Source organism: Bactrocera oleae, chromosome 3 (assembly GCF_042242935.1).
Source record: "Bactrocera oleae isolate idBacOlea1 chromosome 3, idBacOlea1, whole genome shotgun sequence".
NCBI lineage: Eukaryota > Metazoa > Arthropoda > Insecta > Diptera > Tephritidae > Bactrocera > Bactrocera oleae.
In genome coordinates, this window is record NC_091537.1 from 83,397,193 (window position 1) to 83,423,248 (window position 26,056).

Below are 26,056 nucleotides of genomic sequence, written 5' to 3' on the forward strand. Positions count from 1 at the left end.
TTTCAAAAAATTTCTATACATTTTTTCTTTTTATTAATGCTTTTAAAGAAAGCATTGCAAATTTTATTTTCACTTTAATGTTTAATATTTTCGTAAGAAAAAATTGCAAATATTATATATTGAAACATTTTTGTTAAATTTTTATTTTTCACTACTATTTGTAAAAATTCCATTTTCCCTTAATCCATTTTTGCTTTAGTACACATTATTTTGCTGTTATAATTGTCATAATGCTACATACAAGTATATTATATACTATGGTTTATTGACATTTTACGGTGTGTAAAATCTCGCAATGAATATTAATTAATCACAGTGTTTTTGTTTTTTTTTTTTTTTGTTAAGCTGCGCCACACGTGATGCCCTCACTGCTGCTCGACGCAACGACGAGACGTGCTGAAAATTGGCGGTTACTGTTTTTTGCTTTTTTTCTATAGTACTACGGCTATTAGCTATATAAATACAAAGATCGTGCTTCAAATATTTTCCAATTTGATTGCTATTTACACACATACAATGTACATACTCTTGAGCGATAAATATGCATAAACAAACACATACACTTGTACATATCTGATGTGTGTGTTTGTATGTGTGTATATGCATATCAAAATTTTGTATTTATCCATTTCTTGTGCTCTATATTTTCACTTCGGATAAACTATATCCTTATCGATGAAACCTTACAAACACAGACGAATATCTAAATTTCATGAGGGCACATACATCTGTAACATTCATCGACAAAATAATTTTTTGCATTGCATCAATATTTTAGTCACATATTGACACCGAAAAGTAATGTCGGATATGTCGCACTTACTTAATTCATAACACGAGGAAGCAGATATGTTATGTAACCACAACAACAATACTTTTGTATTGATTTCGTATATAGGCTGCATATAAAGCGTGATATTTTCTTTAACCCAATATATCTACTTGCAAGTCGGAAAAAAGCCTTTTTTGTCAATTTTTTTTTTTGTATTTTATTTATTTTATAAATAATGTAGATTTATGGGCTTCAATCATCCGTGATTCATTTTGAAAAATTTTTTTGTCGATCTCCAGTAGCACTTCCGAAAAAAAGGGTCTGGCGGTGGAGAAGATTTTTCTGCTTAAAATTATATCAAATCCAAAAATCAAAAAAAAAATTAATAATGCAATAGATATAGAAATATCACAATAGATATAGAAAAATAAATTTTTTTGATTTTGACTTTTCACAAAATGGCGGCTTCCCAAAAATAAGACGTTTTTTGTGAAAAAAGTTACAATTCAGAATGGCTTCAAAAATAGAAATATTTACCAAAAGCTGACTAATATAGGTATCTAAGAACTGACTCTGAAAATAGCATTTCGGGAAAAAGTTTGAAGTTATGGTAGCCTATTAGTATACTAAGTTCAAAATTCATACGAATACTCTCAAGCCTCCGAAACTGTTTACTGGATAAAATTTTCGGCGAATATATTGAAATATATGTACATTTCACAACATTTACATTGAAATTCACAAGTGAATAAAACCCCTTAAGTTATGCGGTGTTTAGAGACGTAACCCGAAATTGATTTATTAAGAAACATAGTCAAAAAATAGTTTCGGTTCATATATTTCTTTCAGTGTATAATCGTGTTGGAAGATCTCTGTCCACAAAATAGGCTACATCAATAATCTTAGCCTCAGTCCACGAAAGGAGCGTGCGAAATCGGCGATATTTTAAGATCGAGTGAGTTCAATACTTGGAAGAGTTAACGATTTAACACGAGGTTTTACCTTTCCCAAAGATCCGGTCGGAGCTAACTTGAACAAAACACACATTTAAAGTATCACAGTAAAGAATATATCTGCAGACGTCTTGTAAAGTTTGAAAAACAGACCAGGTGCAAAGAGAAAGAGTTTGCGGCGATAGATGACATTAGCTTAGGTTAATTCTGCCCATTATCTTCTATATTCTAAATACAAGCTCTGTTCAGAAAATAACGGAAATTCAAAAATTTCAAATTTCGCGGGTTTGGGGAGTCTAATTGTCAAAAAAAAATTTTTTTTATTATGTTCCTGCTGTATTCATTGCTTACTTTGTGTGTAACAGCCACTAACGTTAGACGCGTTTTTATGAGCTTGGTGATTTTCGAATGGATCAAAGAATTTCGCTGAAAGAGCTAACGGCAATCCCAAAAATCGAGTTTGAGAAGGATTGGAACACGCGCTAGCATAAGTGTATACTATCGAATGGGAGTTATTTTGAAGACGAGCACATTAATGTAGACGAATGAATAAATATTTTAATTATAAATATAAATTCCTGTTATTTGAACACACCACATATGCCTTTGGAGGATTAAACCTTTAAATGATGACCACTAGAGACCATCAAGAGCCTTGACCATTCTTTCGAGGTAGTCTAAAATGAAATATGAGTTCTGATAAAATATGAATTCGTATGAAATAATTTACCATAACAAAAAAGAAGAATTTATCTAAGAGTTCCTTATGCGTTTGAAGTTTAAACGTGAAAAAAAGCTTACTACAATTAGTAAACGATCTTGTAGGAATTGATTTCGATCTACTCCTAGTAAAGATAATTTAAGAGATAATAGTAAAAGCATAGAAAGTGCGTGTTATATGATGATAATCATATATCATAATCATAGCTTAACCTTCTTCTACCACTCTATTATCCCTACTCCCATTGTTACACAAATGATCGCCGGTTTTCGTCGATTCAGATTTTTCCAAACTTATTTATAAATAAAATTCGCAATTCAATTCATTCATCAGCTTATCAACCCTAACTTTTATAATTTACTTATAAAATCAGTATTAATTTTTGTAAAGCAATAAATAGCGAAGGGAACAGTAATAAGCAGCGACGTGTTTATCAATCATTAAGCTCGTTCACACTCTAGTTATAATGGCGAGGATCATTAGGCCGAGGTAAGCTATGCGTAAAACGTTGGCTAAGAAATCTTAATTTATGATTATCGTAAATATTTACAAGCAATTTGTTATTGAAAAAGGTTTGATTACGCTATGATATAAAGCATTGCGAATAAAGTAGTAAAAAAAGTCGCTTGAATGGTGTTAATTGTTGGTGCTAATTGAATATCATAAATTTATTCATATTTCGTATGAAAAAAATTTCTGTGACGCATTTTTGTTTTTTATTTATAAACATATTGAATTACTCAATTTTCATGTGTTGTTTATTATTTGATATCAGGTTTTAGTAATTAATTGGTGAAGTGAATTATGCTCTCAATGCAGAGTTTCTCTCGTCTGAGTTCTACAAAAAGCTTTGTAAGCTTATTTATGTCATTCACTCTGCCTTACTTCAATCTATTTCATTTTGCTTAGATCAAGCTATTATCTATAGACTCTACATTATTTAATCATAAGCTAACTTGCCTTTCAATACTTCATAATAAATTTCTTTCCTATAATCTTCAAGGCAACTTTTCAACTCTTCTGCTGCTTCCGAAAAAAGGAGAGTACAGTGAATGAATCTTATATAAAACCTCTATAATATCTGCTCTATTATAAAGTAGATATATAACTTCGAAAAAAAATATTACTGAAAATGAGTCTTACTTAAAGCTTTTATAATATTTTCGATATGCTGCGATGTTCCGATGTAAGAACTTCTTTGCCTCTGTAATCTCATTTTTTTCTATACCTATCTCTTTCCTTTCACTGATAGTATAACTGCCGATAGACTCGTCATTGTGTTATCTAGTTTCCTGCACAAACATAAGGATTAGATACGCTTACGACCGTTTTAGCTTCTTAAGAACGCATAAGGATCCATTACTTCTTAATGGCATTGGCTTTTACTGTAGCAATTTAAGACGCCTTCTATTTTCTCTTTATACCCTTCTCTTCATATTCTTCTCTGAATAGGGTATATTAAGTTTGCCACAAAGTTTGTGTTTACATCCAGAAGCCAACGACGGAGACCTAATAAAGTATAAATGCTCAGCGTAATGAGTCGATATAACCATGTCTGACTGTACGAATATATACGCGAACAAGTCGCTTATTTCTCAGTGTAGCCTTATTCCAAATAGTATACATATGTATGTATAATGTACTCCTCTAAGCCTTGCATATTCTCTCCAGTTTCCGTGAAAAGGTCATTGCTATGCTTAAAATATTTTCAATAATAATAATATTTTAGGACACTCAAGAATCGTTAGCGCTATATATATTATATAAACCTTTCTAAGTGAACCTGAAAGCTTAGACATATTGTCGGCAAATCATTAGTTCATTTCATACTCTAAATCTATACAAGTATATATATATTATATTTTTATATACAATACATTTATATACAAAATAATCAAGGGAGACTAAACTAAAATTTTTTTTTACTCTTTTATTTCACTACTCTATGTGAGTACTGCAAAAATATTTAGTTAGATGCCGTCAGCGATTAATATTTTGCGGTTATAAAACTGACCAACGTCTGTCGCCTGTCAATGACGAGCTTGTGGGTTTATTTACTCTCGCAATCGAGAGTGTGTGCAAATAAAATGTTCATGTGGTTTTATGAATGACATATGGGTACGAGAGTAGTTAGAGAAGTGGGCTGTTAATAAAATTTTAGGTAAGCTATATTATTGGCTTAAGGACCTTGCAAAGAGCACAGACGAGAAAGAGAGAGAAGAGTTAAAGGAATTGAAATTGCCAAGAAATGTTTAAGGCCTAGAAGGAAACGTTGGATACCCTATAAATTGTATATATAAATGATAATCGTGACGAACTGAGTCGATTTAGACATGTTCGTCCTTCTACCTGTCTGTATATGGGCGAACGAGTACCACAGTTTTTAAGATATCGTTCTGAAATTTTGCACACATTCTTTACACCCCAAGAAGCTGCTTGATTGTCACAACCGTGTACCACTACGAACCACTGTAGCATATAGCCGTCATACAAACTGAACGATCAAAAAATGTCCTTGTACGGAAAACTTTTTTATTTGGCGTGATATCTTTACGAAATTTGGCACTTCTTATGGTCCAAGGCAACAGTGTAATCTCCGAAGAAATTGTTCAGATCGGATTACTATTGCATATAGCTGCCATACAAACTTGCCGATCAAAATCAAGAAATAGATATTTTTATACCCTTTTATGCTATAAGAAAGGCGCCAGTGAAGGGTAATATTGCTTCTCTAGCAAGCATTTTGTAACTTATACTAAAAGCTTGTTTTCGAAATCAATTTACTCTAAATCTTTCTTTCTTTTCAAGTACTCTAAGATGTAGGAAAGGGAGAGTGATTCAAGATTGTCTACGTACATTTATATGTATATACAAGTATGTATGTTTGTATATATGTAAATTGAAAATCCATTTTATTGCCTAATAACCAATGATATAAATCACAAATATTGCTTGCAATCAATCAATATAGAGCGACTATTTTGATTGATTGCGATCACAAGCACTCACTTTATTGTTTTATTGCATTATTATCGCAAATATACGTATTATCGTTATACATTATTGAGTATTGATGTATGAACGTTTTATCGACAGTGGCCGACAACATGCCACCCAAAAAATCTATCTTCGTCAAAAGTTGTTGAGCGTAATGCTTAATTCTTAACTAGTAAGTCTTAACTTTGCTTTGCGATAACCATCTGATTGGGGATGTAAATAATCAGAGTTGAAAAATTAGCTTGTTGTTGTTATTGTGCGCTTATTTCTTGCGCTTTTTCTGCTAGCCTTAACACCAATACAACAAATGCTTGATGGCGTGCGCAGAGAGAGAGCAGTGCGGGCGCTCATTATTAATTGTTGTTATTACTTATTAACACTTGTTAGTCACACACATATACACAAATATATATATATATATATATATATATATAAGTTTCATAGATGCATATATATATGTGGTATATGTACATATATATAAAAATGTCAACAGTTTGATCAAATTGAGCGTTGCTTGTAGCTGATTTTCTCTATTATCCATGAAAACATACTCATTCAGTTGTGTATGTATGTATATGTGTGTGCAACGGCATATACATATATATGTACATAATGTACACTTGTATTGAAATGTTCTAATTTTAATGGCTTTATATCTTTCGAGTACACTTATAATTATCATAGCCATCGTAACAGTCGGTTGTACGATAATAGCTCTTCTGCGTAAGTATGTTATCCCCAATTGACGATTTTATGAATTAAGTAGGCAGCGTTTACACATTATGCGTTTTTAAGGCTAAATGCACTAAGTTTTGTAATAAAATCGCATTTAACGGTACACTATACCGTTTTAAGGATACCTTACTTTCAAGGTTTAGCTTGTTACTATACTTTCAACTCCATAGTGAGTTCTGCTTCTCATAGCTCCAATATAACGTTTTACTACACAGAATAATGAAAAAAAAACATAAAATTCTGTAAATTGAGATTACTTCGCTATAGCAATATTGTCGCAGATTGTTTTTCTGCTTTTCATCCTGATATTAAAAATAACATCAGTGCGCTAATATCGAAAAGTTAAATAAACAGTGCTAGAAAATCGTCGAGTTGACATCAGAGTGATAGCAAAGGATCTCCGCATCTCTTATGGCTCGACTCAATACATTTCGGTTAATGTTGTGGGTATGAACCGTGCCAATGCTAGATTCGTGCCAAAAGACTTGAATCAAAATCGACGTGAAAAAGCGGAATGCAGTAATTTTTTTTAAAGAACCTAACATTTCTACTGCTCCATTACTACTCCGCATGTAGATTATATTGTAAATATTTCTTTTTCATATTCATCCATTACTAAAAGAAGGATATGCAGAATTTATACTGGAGTTCACAGCCTCCCATCAACAATCTTATAAAGAACAGAAATTACTGTGCTCCATAATAAATTTTTGCAATAAATAATTGCCAAACATAAAATGGAAACATTTTTTTAGAAAATTAAGTCCTCGGAGATTCGAGATTTTCCAGAATTTATATGCTTTAACTTTTTCTTCGTTTTTAAGCTCACTTATAAAGAAAAAATCTAACACAAGAACGCTTTCAGAAGCATACCAATAGAAATTATTGTCTCAACTTGAATACATTTCCAGCGAAAGTAGGTAGGTTAGCTTAGGTTAGAAGGTCGATCCTAAGAGGATCACACTTGGACAACTTAAACGCCGGTCCGTTGTGGTCAGTCTCAGCCAGTCCAGCAAAAGCCGGACAGTAGAGGAGAAAGTGCCGGGATGTTTCCACCTCACCCTCCTCCATACAACTTTGACAACTAGCATCGGTTAGTGTTCTGAGCCGCACCGCATGAGTTCGAAAGTAAGTACTCTGGAGCAGATAATAGTGTTTGTTGGTCTCCGTTTGTTTTTGTTAAATTATAGTTATTTTACTTCATAAACTAAAAAACAATAAAAATTATAAATTTCTCTATATCATATCAATTTCTCAAGAAAATCTCAACAGCAAGCTTGTCGTCATTGATATTACAATTAATTAATTAAAAATTTCCGTGTTCTATAAGTTGAAATGTGACGTATAACGTCTTAACAATTAGCTCATTATGTTCTCAACTATAATACACCCTTTTGAAAAATTAAAAGATTTATTTAGGATTTAGTAAATATGTTTCAAACATTCTTAAAAAACGTTACTTTAAAGCAAAGCCTGTGTACTTAACTAAAGTATTACACACTTTTCAAAGGATGAGGCCGTTTGTAATAATTTAAGTAATACTGTTACAGTAGCGGATATCCGTTGCTACAGATTACAGCACATATATGTACATATATATAACTTGTAGTTATCGCGAGTCTAAATTATTGACAAGTTCTAATACTTATAAAACAAATTGTTCATTATCAATAAGACAAACAGTATTTTTACTTGTATCATCAAAACACTTGAGCCCTGATATAAGGTAATTACCAATTATGGTTTAGCATACATACGTATATTTGTATATACTTAAAGTATGATCTTATCTGAGAGGACTCATCGCATTTTAAATATTTTCCATTCTTCTAAAATTTTTATTTGAATTTATATTAAGATAAGAATCTGATCATATTTCTTTTTTTTTTTATTAGCGATTTTGTTTTTTGCTTCCATGACGTGTGAAACTACCGTAGTAATCGTAAATTATATAGCATAGTCATCGTATATGTATGCATATTTGATAATAACCCATTCATGTTATAAATATTTAATTTCATTATGTATAATTTTGTCACCCACTATGGAAGCTTTCTATTTATACTTTATTTATTTGATATATATTTATTGCCTGAACAGGGTATATGAAGAAAACGTAGTTGGATTTTATAAAGTATATATGTATGTATATAAATTAGTCGATTGAACCATGTCTGTCTGTCTGTCTGAACGCGAACTAGTCCCTCAGGTTTTGAGATATCGATCTGAAATTTTGCACACATCCATTTTTCTTCAAAAAGCTGCTACAATCTCCGAACAAATTGTTCAGATCGGGCCACTATAGCATATAGCTACCACACAAACTAAACGATTAGAATCAAGTGCTCGTATGGAAAGCCTTCTTCATTTGTCGAGCTGTCTTCAAAAAATTTAGCATAAGTTATTTATTAAAAAAATGGTGCAATCTCCGAACTTAGTGTTCAGATCGGATATCTCTAGCATATAGCTGTCATTCAAACTGACCAATCAAAATCAAGTTCTTGTTTGGAAAACTTTTTTATTAGACAAGATATCTTCCGGCCCCGTTGCGACTAAAGTAAAAGTTACAAAACAAAAATGTAAATAAACGAATTATTCTTAATTTAACAAGCTTCACTCATTCACATTCTTTCACTTTTCGCTCCACCATGCGCTCAGCCAAAGCTGCATACATTTTTTGAACGAAACTCGCTGCGTATTTATCACAACAAAAACATTGTTTTTCGTATACAAAGTTTATTGCTTGCGATTGTTTTCAACGCTGCTCAATTATAACAAAACCCAGTTCGAAATCAGTTAAAATTATTGTTTTATAAATAACACACTTACTGCTCATTATTTAATTTTCTTGTCGGCAAAAAGTTTATGCACTTTTAGCCAAGACAGTTGATAAGATTTAGACAGTAATAATTGAAATCAAATGTGCACTAAGTTATGCCTGATTATGCCATCCATGTGCGATTTAGAAAGAAAAATACAAAATTTATAGACAATTATACACGTTCCGCCTGTTTCTCGACACCCAACTGTGATTGAAAACAAAATCACGTCCACTCGGACTAATTATTGCCGTTGACTGGCATTCTTATGTATGCACATATGTGAATAATTAATAAGCTTCTGGTTTATGTGTCCGTAGTGTTAGAAACTCGTGATATACAGTATGTTGGTATTTGTATTAAATAATAAAATCCTAAAGTATTATAAATATAATTAAAATATTGCTTAGAAGACGTTATTGAATAATATAGCCGAAATTTTTTCAATTATTATCTTTTGTTATATATAGATATTTTTTTAACTTTTTGTAATTAAATTAAATTTAATTTTTAATTATTAAATTAATTAATCTAATTTTTTATTAATTATTATAATTTTGTTTTCTTCTTTCCGAGAAGTTTACAATGGGATTATCTCTTAATCGTCCCTTTAACCGTCGGTTAGAAAAAAATCTGATTTCCAATGTGATTCAGAATGGAGTTATAAGAAAGATCAATGTGATTCAGAATGGATTCATAAGAGTTTTCAATGTAATTATCTCTTAATCGTGACTTTAACTTCTGGTTAGATAAACTCTGATTTCCGCTATTTTTAGCATGTATTTTTACGTAATTTCCAAGTGATTATCATTTCATCGTCACTTTAACCACCGGTTAGACTATGTCTGATACTCACAATAATTATTGCAGACCATATTACATTAGAACTCGAATAGATAGGTTTTCAGCGCAGCTTATTAAAAAAACATGGTAAATTTATAACTGACTCCCTAGAAATCCCTTTGAATATTCCTTAAGTTCGATTTTTGAGATTTAACTCATGACTTTGTTTAAACTTAGTTTTCACATTGAAAAGCTTTGGATTAAACGTTTAGAATCTAAAACAAATTTAAAGAACTTGAATCATGTTTATAGAAACTTTACTAAAAACCATTTAAAATTCTACTACTAAGGGTGTCCGATGATCGTGCCAAACTTAATAAATAATACTTCAGGCTATAATTGTATAGCTTCCAGTAAAAAAATTTTACTACGAAGACTCTATAATAATAACTCATTACATCTGAATACTTTTATGACACACTGTAGTCGATATTTATTAAACGCTTTTTTTCTCCATTGCTTATATTTATATGTTCATATTCTGTGGCTAAGAATTCAATAAATATAAAAAATATCACACAGACAAAATAATTAGTGGTCGGCTTGTCAATAAAAACAAACATAACAAAGGCATAAGTCACATGATTGAATTGTAAATCGGGAATTAAGTGCGCAATGCGCTGCCAAGGGGTTTTCCCCCTTTTACTATGTTTTTTAACATTTTTGTTTAGTTTAGTTTTTCAGCAGCGAAAACAGCGTTCAATTCTTAAACGCTTGCGCAGCTTCACACACTCATTTTGTCGTGTCATTAACGCCTGTCATCGTGCAGCGTAACATTTGAAACACTTCCAAACCAAATCAATAAACCCAATTGTGTCTGTCTACATGCATACATACAGACATACAAGTATGTGTAAATATGTTTCAACATTTTATTTAACTGGTTATAGAATATACCATATACAGGTTTCATTTAATTTTTGTTTACATTTTGTGGAGATTTTTATAACTTTTCGTTTTTTACTTAATTTATATATTTTAATCCGATTTTTCGTTTAATTATTGTCTGAAAAATATGTTTAAAATGTATGGCATAATAATTTTTAATGATAAAAACTAAATTTAAAAAAAGTATTATAATTATTCTTTATTTTAGTTTGATGTTTCGTTTTTGATATTTTAATAAATAAAATAAAAAAAATAAATAAAAAAAAAATATATATATATATGTTAATTTAATTTTATACACTTTTTTACTTTAATAATTAATGTTTGCTGATTTTGTTTGTGCTTTTTGATAAAATTTAGAATATAAATTTTTAAAAAATATTATATTATATGTAAATTGTAATTAAATAATATAAAAAAATTTCTAAAACTAAAATTTTATTTAAATTAAAACAAAAAATTTTCTTTAAACCTAAATTTTATAAAAATAATAAAAAAAATATATATATATATGTTAATTTAATTTTATACACTTTTTTACTTTAGTAATTAATGTTTGCTGCTTTTGGTCGTATTTTTTGATAAAATTTAAAATATAAATTTTTAAAAAATATTATATTATATGTAAATTGTAATTAAATAATATAAAAAATTTTCTAAAACTTCAATTTTATTTAAATTAATATTAAAAAATTTCTTTAAATTTGAACTATATAAAATTTAAATTTGTTTTGACTTTTTAAAATTTTTAGTTGTTTTATCTTTGCAAAATTGAAATTTTATAGTTATTTTAATATTTATAAATTGTAGTTTTTTGATTTCATATTTTTAAATGAAGTTGTATTCTCGTGATTTTGTTTATTTTTTTTTTGCAAAATTTAGAATATAAATTTTTAAAAAATATTATGTATAAACTCAAATTTTTTTTTAATTTTCTTTACTTTTTTTAATTTATTAAATTTTATAATTTCTTTTATATGATAATTTTACAAATTTTTATATATTATTATGTGTTAAATTCTGTCTACTAATATTAATTTAATTTGATATTTTTTAATTAAGTTGTATTTTATATATTTTTTTAATAATATTTATAAGATTAAAAATTACATTTGCAATTTTTATTTTGTAATGCCGAAATTAAATTTGGAAATTTAATTTTTAATCCCGAAATCGTAGCAGTTGCTATGCTTGCAATTGAAAATTTGTTTTTTATTTTGGCATTAAAAATTGAAAATTTACTTGAATTAAAAATTTTAAATTATTGTTAATAAAGTTTTGGGTATTATAAAATGAAACCAAATTTTTTAGCAAAAATATTTTATATATTTTTTTTATTAGTTTTTTCTCTTTGTTATAATTTTTTAATTAAGCGCGGTTGATTAACAATTCACTCACTTGAAAAAAATTTGTTACTTTAAATATTTAAAAAATAAATTTTTATCTAATTTTGCGTTTCGATGTTAATTTTTTTCTTAATCAGAAAGCTTAAAAATATTTAGTTCTCAATAAAATTTATATAGTTAATATTAATGTATTTCATTTTCAGTATTTAATTAAATTTTGGGTAAATACTAAATATTTTAATTTTATTTTGTTAATGGTTTCTGTGCGTTATTTTTTTTATGATTTTTTCATTACATACGATATATTAATATTTTATTCATTAAGAAATTTCTGTGAACTTCAAATTTATTTGAAACTTTAATTAGTTTCGAAATTTTGTATGTAGAAAATTTCCAAATATTGTCAAAAATTTTAAATTGTTTGTCAAATTTATTTATTTATTGAGAATATTTTTACATCGGTAATTTTTTAGTTAAATTATCTCTTTTCTCTGTTATATTATTTGTGACGGGTTTAGTTCTCATGAAATGTTGCTAATTTTTGCTTTAAATATTGGAATAAAAACACAATATTTTTGCACTATATTACAATAGTTCTAAAAATAAATAAAATTCTCACATACTTGTAAATTCCGCTGCTTGAAAAAAACCGCTACAACCGCTCAGCGTTGTCTTTCTGTTGATTTCAATTGTTCGCACAAAATTTACCGTCACTTCTTCACTTTTGTAATTTCTTACGTACGTATTCTTTATTTAAATACACAATTTCGATTTTCTTAAAATTATTTCATCGTTTTAATTTTTTTTTTTTATTAATTAAAATTTAGTATTCAAGGCAAATATATCTCGTTTAACACAAACACAGAGGAGCTTAGTACGCACGCCGTTAACTATCTTACTCTTCTTCAAATACTACTTTTTAATTTCTTGTTCTTCCTGCCGTTACGATCCTTTTGAAAGTAAACGTCGTCGCTAAGTCACACACCGACTGACAGTGCGCGTAAACTGGTTCGTCGCTTTATAGGCTCAAGTGTATGTCGATCAAGTTGAAGAGCCAATAAACGAATCAACACAGCAAAAGCCCATCTAACTACTACCAACTCTCACACCCACCACAACAGCATACATCGATCGATGGCCGATACAACACGATGCAACAACAATCAACAAACGAAGTCGCATACGACGACAAAATAAGTAAATAATCACGAGAATTACACAAAACAAAACGGTTTGATTGCGCCGGCTACAAGTGTTACGAGATCAATACGCTCTCACTACTACATATACTCTGTATTTGCCAATGCATGAGTTTACGTACAAATACTCGTAAATAAAAAGTAATTGACTACTTCGGAGCGGTAAGTAAATGTATTAATTTAAGAAGTTCTTAATTTTTAATAATTTTTGGTTGACAATTTTTAGTAGTCACGCCTCTTGGTAATATTTTAGAGAGATAATAACTACGAAAATTCATATAATTAATGCCTATTTGAAATTTACCGTTAGTAGCAATATATGTTTCTAACGTATTTACAACTGTTGCTGAATTCTAGTAGTTCAAAAAATATATCGTTACCTCATACTGCTTAAGGTTGAATTTAGTCTTCTTCAAAAATTCTTTAGTTTAATCCCTTTCATTACATTTAAACACATCAACAAGATTTTCAATAAGTTGGCGATTTCGAAAGTTGGCGAAAATTCGAGACACTAAGGGAAGCTATGCCTTTCTCCACATTTGTTAACCTTTCTTTTCAACTCAGCTCTAAGACCAATCTATTACTCTGCTACTATCAGCTGCTACTAAATCAAATAGACTCAGAACTAAGAAGGTTTCTTAGCCAACCTAAACTACATATGCTTTGTTGAGTTCCATAAATCGTTTGCGGCATTTTAGATAGACGAGAGCCAAGGAGGTTTCCTAGTCAGCCTAAGCTCTATTTTGCTGAGTTCCATAAATCCTTTGCGGATTCTTAGAAAAACGAATTTAACTGCCATTTCAAATCTGTGATTAACAACAGCAACGGCATGCCAAACCTCATTGGCCGCCTCCTCTTACTCTCGTTTTTTTACACCACGTATATAACTCAGAATCAACTCACGATACTTTAAGCCAATCACACACCACCTGTCGAGTCAATCATAACTTAACGGTCCAGTTGTGCATTCCGAACTTGATACGTTTTTCCACATACCGTTAAAGTAATACCCCGTTATATTCGTTTATGATATCTAAGAAGTATTATATCAGGGCAATTGACCGAAATTGTGAGACAACTCTTTTTTTTTTGGAACATATGCTCTGATCTACTCTAATATATAATATTATATTGTTAGAGCAGATCTTCGGACTTAACCTTTGTATATTGTACAAGGAAGTATCGAATCCAGTTTCTCCGAAAACAGGTGAGTTGTTTAACTTTCGTTTTTGTGATTACGTCCAATTTCTAAGGATTCCAGTCCATTAATGGATATATAGCTTGGTCATTTTAGTAACGCAGGAGTATTGACCCTTAGGAGTAGTCAGAGTTTTCAAAAAATCAATTTGCTTTTTTTTTGCATTTTCGTTAAGTGTAATATCTTGAAAATATTCTCTGTAAATTTCAAGTTGATCCGATAAATACTTTTTGAGTTATTCGACTAATAACAAAGAGCGCTCGGGCACTTCAAAGCGCTCGGGAGCAGCTTATGATTGTCACCGCAAGGACCTTTTTTTGGAACTGGATCAACACAGACAGCTATAACTTTGGAAATTATAATTTTGTTTTTTGAAATTTTCGTGAATTCAAGTCAAAACATTGTGTAATAATGCCATATTACTACTTTTGTAAAATAACATGATTTAATACCAAAAAAAATTACTGAGAATTCTCATTTTTTCGTGCCACTGACTACCTCTTAACCCTTAACGTCGCTTTTGAAAATGAGCGTCTGGGCCTTATGAAGATGAGCGTCTTAGGAAACGTATATATCATAGAGAGAAAGTTGTTGTGTCGAATGGAGTTCGGCGCTAGCCTAAACATAACCTCAATGACCGACTAGAAAACTTCCATAATATAATTTAACTCTACTGCAACTAATAAATGCATAAACGCTCCGACTTCTCAGCAAACCTTTAAAAGCTGCTACTCCCGTTGCTACCATATTTATTTTAACGAGGGTTTGTGGTTAGCGGGTGACAGAATTTTATATTAATTACTAAAACAAACTTAAACGACTTTTAACTAGTTGAATCTAAATTTTGTAGACATATGTTTAGTACATGTTAAAGCTAAAAGAAAATATTATGACTTTGCTTGGAATTCGATCTGTATTGTGTGGGAGTAAGAGTAAGTATAAGTGTACAGGTGTAGTTTCGATTTTACGACGCAAATTTTTTCCGAAATGTTATGCGATATGATGAAAGGGAGGAAATATGTTGACATAATAACAATATATAAGTAGAACGATCAAAAAACGCCTTAACTTGAACTGCCGGTTGTAAATCAAAAACTTTAGCTCGTTGGCTTTAAAATTATATAGCCAAGGCTAGCCCGCAAATAAATGCTCAAGTAACATAAAAAAATATCCATTATTTCTGCCTTAACTTGTCGGTCTTATTTAGCATAGTTCTCGATATAGATGAAATATGCAATGTTTTGTTTGATACCTTGTTAGCATTTTCATGGTAATTTTATATTGGCACCCTCCTAGAAACCCTCGTCTCTTTTGGCAAAAAACTGGGGAAGTCGATTTTCTTATGCTCCTTTTGAGGCGAATTTTTTAGTAAAATCACTCGTGATAGCTAGGAACAGATAGTAATTACTTGGCGCCAGGTTAGGACTATAATGTGGATACATAAGAACCTCCCAAGCAAGCTCCCGAAACTTCTGGCGGCTCACTATCGATGCGTGTGGCCTGGCGCGATCCTGATAGCACACAACTCCTCTTATAGTAGCTATAGCTGTCTCATCTAATTGAAGAACAATAGATTTCCTCAAAAAGCCTATACTATTTACCTTCAACCATTCTTTTTCGCATATTTAACACCTATAGTCGCTTTGTAAGTTATGTGGATATCACATTGTACATTTCAAATGACTTAGTTCAGACTACTTCAAATGAAATATCTTTTAGAGCACCCTCTTTAGCCAACCAGTCTGGGTCTGCGGTAATTTAGAGTTGCATTACTTGAGTAAGTGGCTCTGCGATAAGTTTTTGGAAGTCCTTTTTGATTCAAAACCTAAAACTATTTGTTATTGCTATGGATGAATACAGCTAATGATCAAAGGAATAGTGAAAATGTTGATTCTGTACAAAATAGCTGCTTCCCTAAAAAAAAATCGTGTGAAAATGTTTTGTGAACAAAAATTACAATTCAGAAAGGCTTTAAAAAATGATGGTCAAAAATTGTATTCCTTCGATCATTACCTGACTAATTACCTAAGAAGGTCGTGTGAAAATTTCAAATTGATCGGTTAAGCCGAAACATTATTTCGAAAAAAACGAGTTATAAGTTTTGGAAGCTGAAGTTAAAAATTGTTTACAGATACGCTCATATTTCCGAAACTCTTTGCCAGATCAACTTAAAATTCTCGGCGAATATTTTCGGAGATATGTTTTTTCAAATTTACACATATGTATAATCGATATATATAAAAAAAATCGATTTTTTGAAATTCACAAGTGGAATAATGGAAATTTGTATCGCTTTTTAGAGCAAGACCGATATAGCTTTGTTTTTTAGTCTATTCGAAGCTTATTCTCTTCGACATTACATCTCACAGGTTTCTAAAAAGTAAAAATACGTATCTAAATATTAGAATAAGTACTAATTATTTATATATTTAAAACTAAATATTATAATTTTTTAAATATATATTTTTTTCTTAAAATGGCGCCTAACGCCGTGTGGATTTATTTTAAAAAAATAAATAATGGTTTAATATCCAGTGTAATAAGTATGCGAAACAGCTGAAATATAATAATGTAAGACTAGTTTAAAATTTATTTATTACTTGATTTATGTGCTTTATTATAAATAAATTTTTTAACTATTAAATTGATTGATCTTTTAATATAGAATCGATATTATTTGATTTTGTGCTATATTATTTAATAAATTTGACTTACCCGTTTATAGCTTTGCGATTTTATAAATAAATTATTGAACTATAAAAATTATTGATATATTAAAATATAATCGATAAAAATAGAAAACATCGATTATTGTGCGCGAGTCATCGATTATTTGAATCGAGAAATATAAAATCGAAATCGGAATCAAGAATCGGTTCTTTATAAAATGCTTCCATCCCTAATACATATACTATATCTGTCATGTGCACAAACAGTCGGTTAATACACTCGTCATAATTTGCGCCGCCTAAATTTAGGTAATCCATTTTAAAAATTTTCAAATTTCGTGTTTGGTTAGCATTTAACTGGCCTTAATCCACATAATGAGAGTGCCATTAATACCTGTATGTAGGTATATACATATTTGTGGTGCTATCATTTCGACATATTTGCTGATAATTGCTTTGCGCGTCACTTACTATTTACATTATAGTGCTCTGAAATATTTATTGCGAGCACAATTAGTTAGTGTCCATTGTAAATGTTAACTCAGTAACATCACATGGTAAGCTTTTGGACTTGCTGCTTTCTATCAACCGTTAGCAACTGCTCATCGTTGTATTTGCTGTCTTATTTTTATTGCTAAATCAGCGTCATATATTTTTTCATGCGTGAAAATACAATTTATAGTATATTATATATATTAGAGTAAAATAAACATGATTTGCGGAAGGTTAGGAATTAATTCAAATAAGTGCCGCCGACTAAATGGTGCTTGTGTTTGAACAATAATTTTTTTCCATTCACGTTTTTTAAAATGCGATTGAAACTAAGCTTCTCATCAGCACTATAGATCAGCTGATTGATCATATTAGGGTTATTGGTTTCAAAGTTTTTTTTACTACTACATATATGGGCTGCAAAGCTTTGCGCAACTTGGAGACCTACTAATATATGGTATGACCTGAAACTTCAAGTTCGGTTAATACTCCTCGACTCTCTCTCAAAGTTTCATTTTTGTTTGTAACACGATATAGTGGATTACTGCCTGAGTAAGGACGATGAATTGTACATACTATTTGGCTATATTATTAATAGACGAAAAATTCACCACAGCATTTCGGAACAATCTGTCTGTCGTATTATGCTGCCTTGGTTATAAAAAATGCGGACAGACAGGTTCTCATACCTAGTAAATTTTAAATAAGCTTAAAGGTACATTTTTGAACTATTAACCTAAACAAGATACATTAAGTTTGCCACGAAGTATGTAATACCCAAAAGGAAATATATTAAATGAACCATAAGCATAATATTATACGACATGATCGCGGTTTGCTTTCACAAACCTCAAACTTTTCGGTCATTAATCAATAGCAGCACGCACAGTTTCTCTCGGTATTGGCGACGCTGCTCGAACCAAAGATTTTTTGAGACTCTCTAACTATTTCTGTATGGCATGGACAGGCCATATACACCAAACCCTGACCACGAATTGTAGTCCAATGTATTCAAATCTCGACTTTCAGACAGGCTATTCTTTGCAGCTATGTTAACAGGAATATTGTTTTTAAGCAACATCTGGGTGGTTTTGCAAGATCCAATGCTCTCCATCTAGTATTATTTAACTACTTTATCACGCCTTCTAAAACATCCTGCTGGTACACTTTTGTCCCACTTTTTTAAAGAAGTGCAGTGCATCTCTTCGCCTTCTCAGGAGACTCCTAACAAAATCATTACAGCAGCTGGACGGTGACCAGGTTGAACCCTTGGAATAAAATTTTTGTGTCTTTGAAAGTTTTTCGTTTTTCTCGTTTTGTATATTGAAAACGTCTTTAACAGTAAACATTTTATTCAGCTGTAAAAAGTATACTTTAGAGACCGTTGGCCGCGTGTCACCGAAAAATCCGCTGGTATCTGTTAAGCCTAATTTAATTCAAACGTGTTGTCAGTAGATGACCAATTGACCGGCGATAGGTTTTCATGTGAAGATCATTCCGAAAAAGTCTTGATATTGATCTGGTCGATATAACCATTTCCCTTGGCATATTTTTCTGATTTCTGAACAGTTTTTGAAAAGCTCGTAAATTTCACCTGCGCTTGTTCTACACTTATATATGTAAAGCAAACCTTTCTTAAGCTTTCCACTCCATTTTTAATAAGTGAAAGCAAACACTGAACTGATTATTATATATGAATTTAAATTATAATAAATAAAAATACAGGTGAAGCTATCAAAAGCGTAATAAAAACAAGACAAAACTTTAACTACGGTTGCACCGAAGCTATAATAGCCTTCGCAAATACCAAAGATTAGACAAAGAAAGCTTTGATCGGTCATTTTGTATGGCAGCTATATACATATATGCTATAGTAAATCGATCTAAACAATTTCTGCGAAGATTGCATCATTGTCTTAGGCAATAACTCATGCCAAATTTCGTAAAGATATCTCGTCATATGAAAAAGTTGTTCATACAAGCACTTGATTGCAATCGTTCGGTTATGTATGCTATAGTGGCCTGATATAGAAATTGTTTTTCCTGAAAAAAAAAGTTTTATATAGAAATCCTTGGAAGGCCTAATGCCTATAAAAACCTGTCGATATCGCCTAAGTTATTCTTAAACCTGAATAATTCCTTGTTCAGAGACTTCTTATAATACCTAATAGAGATCCATCGAAAACTAAACTTCAAATGATCAGCAGTAAAATAATGTGTGGGCAGTATTACTGAGTTATCATGAATGAACAATATTCTGCATTCGTCTTGAAACCAAAAGCTTTGCAATTGTCACTGCTGCAGGGCTCCGTGGGACATCGAGTCTAGTAAACTGATTATTACAAGGAAAAATTTTAAAATCTATCGCTAAAACATTTAATACCTCATTGATTGCTGCAGTAAATATTGTCCGAAGCGAACCACCGCTCATAATCAAGTACCTTCTTCAATTTTCTAATGAGTTTCGCCTAATGGTTCACGCAAATTATATTTATAGATGAAAAATCAATATTTTTACAATATCACTTCACTTAATTAGTGTTAAGTTTTTCGCGTGACTTCACTTGAAGTGCAGATAAGATACAAACATATGTACACACCATTGTTCATGCTAATAACTGTCACCGCAATGGAAATAAATGATCAGATGCCAATGGATTGCAACAAAGACGCAAAGTGCAATAAGAGCGATGTGTAGAGATGCAACAATGCTGCAACAACATATCATACGCACTCCATAACAAGTGCTCTTACACACACACACACACACATACGCACTTGCATACACAAACACATGGACCATTCGCACATACTCGTGCGTGAAGTGGATGGCGATATGGCCGCGAACTCTTGGCGAGTTGGCTCACGCGACCAAATTTAATTGCGGCCGTGCGGTTAGTCATACATAATTGTTGTTGTCGATGCTAAACAATTGATTTGCAGCGCTCACGTGAGTAGGCACATTGACTTCAATTGTTTTTGTGTGATTATGAGCGCGTGCGAAAAGAAGACCGAGCTAGCATAAAACACAAACACAACAACATAAAAGGAACTGCAAAATCACTAGCAAGTAAGCGTGTGCTGAATTCGGGCGAAATGCGAGTGTTTTTTGTAATTTTTTTTTTAACTAAGAAAGAATGCTTAGAATTCGTTTAAACTATTTTGAACTACACTTTTAAATTTGATGCCAGAGGTGGTGAAGTTAGAGGGAGGTGTCCATTGACGATAGCGGTCAGCGTTGGCGGGATATCTGGATGTCACAGTTTTGATCTGAAATCATAAATTTTTTTTTCTGTTGTTGGTAACACATTTTCTAAGAATATGAACCAAAGTCTGGCCAAAAGAGTTGAAAACTAAAAGCTTTAGTGGTGTTTGAACAAAACGTTATGTTTTTATATCATTTTTTTTGCCACCTTTCTTACATAAATAAATATATTTTACTTAATAATATTATTCCAGAGATTGGTTCATATTTTTCAGGATTGAATAAAGAATATTCATACAAATTTTCAGATCGATTTGTCAATTACTTTTCGAGATAAGATTCCTGCAAGTTGAAAAAAGTCGTTTCGAGAAAAACGCATTTGAAAAAAAGTGCGCTTCGAAACTGAATCGACCGGTGTTTACCTTAGTGCTCATATCATCGGAACTAATTGCAAATTCAGATGCCAACACTTTTTCGTTGTTATCGTCTTTAACAAAGATGGAGCAATGACTCCCATGAGACAAGTTTTCCATAAGCTGCATAAACATAAAAAGAGGTTATACAAATCTAGGAAAAACATTTTTCGCGCAGTTTATACGGTCCGGTCCGAGTCAAATTTGGATAGCTCTAAATCAAGTATTCGAAGAAAATTGCAATTTCACGCAATATTTTCGAAAAAATCTCGGTATGTGGTGGTATAAGTCGCTGGTTAAGAAGTTGTCTTTAGTGTCTTTAGTAATATATACTAATCAATTACAAACTAAGAATACTGTCCGAAAACGGTATCTAATCAGTTGTACTATACACAGATTTTAGTATTCGTATTTGGAGAAAATGTAGTTCCGTAACCTAGAATCATTTGCTTCTGTAAACAAACCTCGAGTTTTCCTCATGTTATCAGAATTTATAGATATCTCTCTCAACTCATTTTCTCCCAAGATGGGTGAGGTAGTAAGGAGATCTCCAATTTTCCTGATGTCATTAGAGTTTCTAGATTTCTCTCCCAACTCTTTCTCTCTCAAGATGATTAAGGTGCTCTTTACCACCTCTCGAGTTTACTCTTAACTGAGTCGAAGAGTACGAAATTGCAGATATGGTCGTGAAGCAGACCATAGACTATTGAAATTCCCACCATCTAACCTACGCAAGTTTTCTAACGTGATATCCGTCAAGGCAATAACTAATAGGACTATACTCGTAAATTGGCCACATAAATTGTAAACATTTCAATTGTTTTTGGCATCGTTCCACCGTCAACGTTACTATACCACCGTAGGGTCTCCGATCTTAGTTATTTCTTTCTACTAAGTTATACCTCTATATTTTTCACTGTTTTAACAAAATATTTTTGCTCCAGGAAACCTTAAATAAATAAATAAACCACCTTCGAATGCAAAGGAACTCACTCTTTGGGTTTATGGAAAGACTGGACCTGACTTTTTGGTTAATTTTTTAACCATCAAGATTATGCTATTTTTTGCAGAAAAAAACCAATATGATCTTAGAGCAGGATGCGGTTAGCAGTCCCAATTTGTAACATATGTAACAGAATTCAACAGATATATCGGTATTTGTACTTGTCTTTTAGATCAAACAATAGTCAAACGAGAGACAGTTGAAATAATGGAAACCATTCTAGTTGTCAGTTCTTTAAATAACTCGATCCAGTCAGAGATTTCAAGGGGAGGTTGAGTTCAAAGATGGAAACAGCCGAGATCTCGACTCTTGTTTACGATCTCAATTATAGAAATATAAATAAGCCGCTCTCGAGCTTAATAAGAAGCAGATTCATTGTACTGCTTACGTGGAAGAAAGGCACTTACCTTTCCTGGGGAGAATGTTCTCGAAAACATTTTAATATCCAGAATAAGCGTATCCAGTCAGAGATTTAAAGAGAATGTTAAATTCAACAAATAAATGAGCCGAGAGCTCGAAGAGAATACACTTACCATTCTTCGCGCAGTTTATACGGGCCGAAAGAGGCGTAGATTACAAAAATTGTGATTTTTTGAAACTAGTGTTCTTTCACAGGCAATATCATAGACAATAAATCAATTAACACGATCACAAAAACTTGGATAGCATAAATTTGCAATACCCAACCATACAAGTGCCACCAGGTCTAACAAGCGCCCACCACCAATAAAAATTGCATGAGCAGCAGCCGCAAAAGCATTATCGTCATCGGCTTTTGCACAATCATACGAGCCAACGAAGACCGGCCATCGAAGCTGGAGTAAAGCATACGCTACAGCCAGACATACCAAGCATAAATCAAAAATAGCCGCCCCGAAGCAGCAACTGTAAGTAAGACTGGGATTATGGGGTATGGTGACAGTAAAAGTGAAAAGCCACACACAACAATCAATTAAGGGCAATTACTATTAAAGCAGTGACGAAGCACAGCCTCGGCGGCTTTGGCAATGCCAGAAACGATCACACAGAACTGAGCATTGAGAAGCGAACAAGCAAACCACAGTCGCCGTCAAGCCAAGCAGCGAGCAGCATACTCTTACTTCCAACCACCAGCAGCAACGAGCAGCCAACAGCTAACAGCTAACAGCCAACGGCCAGCAGACACCAAGCTCCATTCCACAATAGCTACGCCAGCTTTTGTCGGCTTGAAATTACTTACGCGTCAATGGAAAGCAATGTAGCGGAGAATTTTCATGAATAATAGAAGTAGGGGGCGCTGTGGGCTCCAGCCAACATAATAATAATGCAACGGAGCTGCCACCGAATTGATGGACGGTGCACGTTGGCGCGGTGGAGCCAAAGAGCTACAGCTGCAGAAGCCTCAAAGTAATTTAAGCAAATTTACACTTCAGACACTCATTGAAAGTAAACAACAAATACAATAACAATAACAACAACGCATGAATTAAAAACAAACAGTTATAGCAATCAACATTTACAGTTGTATGTACTATGTATGCGGCGATGAGAGCGCGCGAGTATAACATTAACAACAAAAACAATAATAATAATAATAATCAAAACAACAACATCCACAATATATTATATTTGCAGAACAAAAACCGTAAGCTGTAAAGGCAAAACCGACGAACAAAGCGAAAGCAACATGCAGCGCCACGCAACCGTTTGATTATGGTATGGCAATACAACAACAATAACAACACAATTTCAAACATTACAGAGAACAATGCATATTTGGGAGAGTAGCCGAATAACCGAGAATGGTCATAGTGTGAGCAGCGCAGCAGCCACATACTGAGTGTGCGCCAAAAAGGCGATTATGCGACCGACAACACGATTGCCAAACGACAATGCTTGTGTGTGTTGGCGATGCCACAAAACAGACAAGCGCCAATCGAACACACACACATTGGAGTCGGCACGCTTGCAGTAAAGCCAGCAAGTCAGACTAGCACACCGGAGTTATTGTTCAGCGAAGTGCAGCTGCACGACAGTCAGCCAGAACGTCAGCCAATTTCACAGCCAACGAGCTTGTCAAGTAACCAAACCAACGAACGACCATTGAGCATTCAACCAGGCTACACATACTCCAATATAAATTGGAACTGGAGCAACGCACATACGCTTCGCGGAAAAACAGTAACAGCAGCAGCAAAACAAAAGCCAAAGCTACAAAAAACACTCACTCACAACAAAACACTCTCACGCGCCACGATGCCGTTGCAGTACTCGTAGCTGCTGTTGGAGCAACAATGAGATATCCCGACAAAGGATAACAGCCCTTGGTATACGTACACATATAAAAGCGCACGAAGTTCAAAGCTTTTATACGTAGAACGTTGGACAAACACAGAACAGCTGGTGGATGCACAGTGTAACGGTAAGTGAAAAAGTGTTGAAAATTTCACATTTTTTCGTACGATGGTAGATGCCTCGACTTTCTACTAATTTTGGCTTAAGAAATATATAAAATATGTAAACGAATAAAAAGAAGACAGCCCTACCTGCTAAAAGTCAACGTCTTGTACACGTCACACAACATTTTTAACCTGTCCGAAAAATATGTTTTTTTTTTAGTTTCGCAAAGTTGGCCTACGTGGCGGCGATAACATACTCATTTGATTCAAATTTCTATCAAGCGGAAAACTTACTAAATTTCTCATAGTGAAAGAGTGCTCTTTTCTTTGCTAAATTGAGTCATTAACTCTGCAGTTCGAAGTTGAAACGGTTAAAGAGCCGTTGTTGAGCATAGTAAAACCCTGTAACCACTTTATTCTTTTCCGCATAGTCGATGTACATAGATCAAACGTTGCGAATTTCAAAAAGAGGTGGCTTTCGTCGTTCCGACTTCCCCTTCTTTGGAAATAATTCATCGGACGAAATATGCTACTTCAATTGTTCCTTAGCATTTGGTGTGTTTTAGTGGTTCCATGTTTCCTCGATGATCACGAAACCATGCGGAATATTCTTCGAATTGCACTTAACCAACCTCAAAAACTGATGGGAATCGGTCTTGACGTCTGGAGTAAGCAAACGCCGGCACATGCCCACAAATTTTTCTTGCCCATCATATCATGCTCAATATGACTCACGCGGTCTTTTGAGAAGCTTACTGTACTTACTGCAATCTCGTACATCTTCAATTCGATGTTTCCCAATACGAGATCGTGGACTTGTATCATGTTATCCTCCGTGGTAGCCGTTTTTGAGGCACCAGGGCAAGGCTTAACAGAAACCACATATGACCACGTTGAAACTTGTGAAACCAATTTTTGTCGATTGCTGTCGAAAGAGAAGGTTCTTCGCATCCAAGCACTCTTTGATTTCCCTCTCTCATGATTAGGGACATTTGTTATCGAACAAAGCTTTTTTGTTGTTCATTTTCTTTACCCATACGTCAAAAGACAAACCAACAGAGTGATTAGAAGCGGAGGGCGTAGACACCTAGCGTACACCCTTTTTCCCCATACCCACTTTCCTTTGCAAAGGAAATATATCGAATATTAGTCTAACAGCTCTAAAATTGTTATGGTTCGTGGTAACTTTACTGCTGCGCCATCTGGCGACTGGAATATTGTACGGATTTTTATTACTTTGCCGAAATCACTGAACAGACTTCGCTGAAATATTCAAAGGAGCTATGTGGGAGCTGGTGGCCCCCTATGATTTTCCAGTTTTCAAGATATAGATTTTTTTTATTAAATTTCTTTTACTTTCAATTAGTTCAATTTTCTGCCTTAAAAGATTCTATAATATAATCATCTCCAAACCACCTCTCATTT

At 32.6% G+C, this 26,056-nt stretch overlaps 2 protein-coding genes across 5 annotated transcripts in view; one reads left to right on the top strand and one right to left on the bottom strand.

The window, feature by feature from the left end:
* Positions 1-12,869, bottom strand: part of Nha1 (Na[+]/H[+] hydrogen antiporter 1) — a 43,117-nt gene extending 30,248 nt beyond the window's left edge. Inside the window, exon 1 of the mRNA XM_014247228.3 lies at positions 12,698-12,869. The gene's annotated coding sequence lies outside the window, so the exon portion shown is untranslated. The remainder of the gene's footprint in view (positions 1-12,697) is intronic.
* Nlg2 (Neuroligin 2) overlaps positions 1-26,056 on the top strand; it is a 79,864-nt gene that overhangs the window by 8,240 nt on the left and 45,568 nt on the right. For 2 of the 4 annotated variants that reach the window (XM_036370538.2, XM_036370537.2), the window contains exon 2: positions 13,196-13,435. The gene's annotated coding sequence lies outside the window, so the exon portion shown is untranslated. Of the gene's footprint in view, positions 1-13,062; positions 13,436-24,167; positions 24,655-26,056 lie in introns of those variants that run through there. The other 2 variants (XM_036370544.2, XM_070107066.1) reach the window with 2 other exon arrangements.